This window comes from Octodon degus, unplaced genomic scaffold (assembly GCF_000260255.1).
Source record: "Octodon degus isolate 3935 unplaced genomic scaffold, OctDeg1.0 scaffold00066, whole genome shotgun sequence".
Taxonomy (NCBI): domain Eukaryota; kingdom Metazoa; phylum Chordata; class Mammalia; order Rodentia; family Octodontidae; genus Octodon; species Octodon degus.
Window position 1 is genome coordinate 6,036,974 of NW_004524642.1, and position 4,009 is coordinate 6,040,982.

The window sequence follows — 4,009 nt, forward strand, 5'->3', positions numbered from 1 at the left end:
TGTGTGTGTGTGTGTGTGTGTGTGTGTGAGAGAGAGAGAGAGAGAGAGAGAGAGAGAGAGAGAGAGAGAAACAGAGAGGGATCACATAGAAGAGGTGAAGTAAAAACCAATTAAAAACCAATTTTTTCATGGAGGGAAAACTAAATTATGAAAGCTTTAAAGATATAGTAGTATAATATCATGAAATATTTTTGAAGTTCTATCTGAAATATATAAAGAATATATTTAAGAAGATATAACAGGTAGTGAGTGAGAACAGATATCTATAACATCCTTTAGTCCTGAATCAGATAAAAAAAAAACAAAACTGGCCAAATCCTTAAAAGTGAAAGAAAAAATGTGTATGCTAGTATTTCTTAAATAATAAATAAATGCCTTACCTATGTCTGCAAAAGCAGATGGACTTTTACAAATCTGAAAGCATTCGACCTCTTGTAGAAACCCACATTCTAATAATCCCTTTTCTCTATCATTTCATTTCCCAACCACTGCTGAGTCATTTGTAAGTATATGGAAAACGCAGCTAATGTAATTCCATTACTCACAATGTGGCGGGAAACCAGGCCGAGCTCTAGACCCGTTTTTTGTACCAGTGACTTAATTGGCAATGAAACCATTGTCATCACCTGGGCCTTCATGGCTAGGCAATTGAAAGTCACAGACCTTAAGCTGTCTGGCCACGGCCACGTAGGTGGAAAGTGCGGGCGTCAGACTTTTAACTCTAGCACTGTTTTAGGCCTTACCTTCCTAATCACGGAGTGACTATGTTTATAACCTGAACTTAATTTTGATTGCATAACTGTGATAAAAGGAAAATAACAGTTTGAGACTACAAAACTTTCAAGCATTTCGAAGATAGATTTAGATCTTTGCATCTATTTTTAAGGAGCAAAAGGACATTTGAATTTCAAGATCGTGTTACTCTAGAACTGGCTCACACCAGCTCCTGCAATTCCAATGGAGGCAACTGTCCCTGCTTTGTGCTCCGTAACGTAGGTTGGTAGCTTGAAACTGAAACCAGAGGGAAGTATTTTCACTGTAGACATTGCCAAATGCTACAGGTCAATTGTTTTTCTTTTCTTTTTATGTATGTAGTACACGGTGTACAGTGTCCCACTACACAAATAGGACTCGTAGTGATCCTCCTGTTTTCAGCCTCCCAAGCTCTGGGACTACAGGCTCGCACCACCACACCCAGTCTCAGTCATCTTGGCATGCCCTGGAGGCTGGGCCAGCATGGCATGTGGTGCTGGGGATGGAAGCCTGGCCCTTGTGCTCTGCCCAAGCAGGCGCTTTAGTCTGCTGACTATCTGGCTGGCCCCAACTCTTTTTCCCGATAGAGAAAGTTGCTAATAGCTACAGCATAACAGTGAAAGTGTCCACTGATGTATCGTGTTGGGTCTGCTGCACGCATTTTTAATGTATTTCCTTACCCTGAAATGCTGGTCTTCTCATAAGGATTCTTCAAATGAGCTCCTGTTTTCCTCTATGCTGTAGACACTGATCTGAACTGTTTTCCTTAAGGAAAAGATTTTTATTTCTCTCTCTCTCTCTCTCTCAAAAGCAGCAATGGTTAAAATTTTCATTTGTTGCACAGAAATAACTTGCTAAAATCATTAAAAACGACCAGCTCTTTAATGAAGTGCAATAATAATTCAATATTCTGAAAAGGCATACTCTCCTGGCCCTGTCTTTAGATAGTGCACGGAGCATTTGTCATTATTTCTTCAATGTGTTTTGTCTCTCAAATAATTAAGCATAGAATGGTTAAGTTCTTGTTTACCTAAGTAAATGTTAAGTTCCAAATCCAGTGAACTGAGTCTTATAACCTGTTACTCTCACTAATTAAGAGTTCTCTTTCCCTCACGAGTTTCCTGCATACTTTTATTGTCGGCCAAGAATCCAGCACAGTGTTTCTCAGGACGGAGAGGAGCCATTTCTAAACTTAAGGCCGCTCGAACCTTGGCAATAGGCTGGGAGTTATGGTTAGAATAGAGATAGAGTAAGCAAAGAGGTGAAGAAAAACTGATGGAACCAGCACTGTTGTTGAGAGAGAGACGTCTCCAGTAAAAGACCCGTGCTTTAACAGGATCCCAGAGCATGCCGTGCTCCCGCGGCTGGCGTCAGTCAAGCTTTGCTATCTTCGGCATGGATGAAGGGTAAAGGCGATGGTTCTCGCCATCTCTTGCCTGAGCTTAAGATGAAACAGGGGCCACAAGAGCGGACCAGCGCACCCTGCACATGAGCGCATCTTCTCTGAGGGCGGTAATCACCTGAGATGGATCTAGACAGACGGGCCAGGGCTGAGGTTTTCACAGCTGAGAGCTGGTCAGTCACAGCCAGTAATTTTGCAGGTAGGTAATCACATTGTGTGGGCTATTTAACAGGGCTGTGGACCTCTCACTATATTTTGCTTTCTGAAAATGAGCAAAATTTTGCAATGCAAAAACAGGATTTTAAAATGGCAAGAAAACCAAAATTTTGCGAAAAGTTAATAACCATTTTTCATTAAACATAGTCAAAAATCCTCATGCTATAAACAGTGTCATATATTTAACTCTTCATTTGGAGGTGGATTAATACCTACTGAAAATTAATCTAAAATATATTCTAAACCAACAGGAGTACTGTACTCTGGATCAAATAACATTCCTTATGTTTCAGATTGTTTTTAAATGTTTTTTTTTTTTCTGTTCTTCCAAGATAATTTTTAAAATATTGCTGTCATATTAAGGTTCTCATATCTTTATTGTATAAAACAATGATCTCAAATGGATGGGTAGATAAAAACATGGGATATTTCTTAAATACAAGCACAATGAGTAGCAACACAACGGGCAGCACAGTCTTACGTATGAGCTAGTTTGCTATTCTTCAGGGCTTTCTCAAGCGCTCTCAGCTTTCTATACTCTCTGTCCACCTTTCTGTTTCCTCTCTTCTTTTTTCACTCTTATTTATCGTATCAGTTGGCTTGGGATATTTATACGAAGAACCTGCATCTTGGAAAGTTCAAGATCATTCTTGTTGCTTAAATTAGAGTCTAAAAATATATCTAAATGCACACACAACATGCTATTACTTCCACTAAATTACTGAAGGCTTTCTAAACAAATAACCTTCTAATGTGAAAGTTGTGGCTCAGTAGTTGTGTAGACCAAAACACATCTTGCATACTAAAGCCTATTGGATTGAAAAGTGCAATTGTCATTAATTTAGGTTTACAATTCTCTAGGGAAGGGCAATGAATGCTCTATCACTTGAGAAAGGAAATTAGAGGAAAATTAAGACTTATAACTAAGAACAAAAAGTTTCTGCTTTTAGAAAGTTCCTCCATTTTTTTCATAGACTTTGTTGGATATATTTTTCATCTGCTGGTACATTCTGGGTTTTAATTTTACTTAAAATATCTGTTCTAGGTTACCACATGTAATTTTATTTTTCTTTAATTCTACTTCATCCTTTCTGGATTCGCCTGCCTTTTAGAGTACAACACCTGGTATCCACCTTCTGTGCCACCCTTTGCCCAGCCACTCTGGAGTGTGGCCATCAGACTCCTGCTGCTTGCCAGTTTCCATAGAGACAAGAAGCACTTTGGAGACCGATGTTCCATTGCAAGTGCCAGACCAAAGCAAGAAAGAGACAAAGCTGGCTGGCAACGGGTCTTGCAAGGCCAGGAAAGGTTGGAAGGGCTTTATCCCTCTGATATCAGAGCCTCACAGTGCCAATTTGACAGCTTTCAGCAGCGACAATCCTGTGGACCAGATTCTGGTGTTCACTGTGGCCATTGTGAGCAGCCCATTCTGCTACCAGGCCTGGGAGCAGAAGCTCTTGTGTATCCAAAGCTTGGCCGGCTCCTCTTTGGCCTATGATCCATGACAAATGGCTTTTTCAGATTGACAGTGGCTCCCACAGCTCCTGACCCAGAGAAACATCTTTCTCCTGCAGAAATTCCACTGCTCTTTCTCTCTCCAAAGAGAGATAACAGCTTTCCTGGCCACTCTCAGCAGTC

The 4,009-nt window shown here is 40.4% G+C and overlaps 1 pseudogene; it reads right to left on the reverse strand.

Annotated features, from left to right (window-relative positions):
• Positions 1-2,102, reverse strand: part of LOC101582596 — a 93,555-nt pseudogene extending 91,453 nt beyond the window's left edge.
• Positions 2,103-4,009: the final 1,907 nt, after the last annotated feature.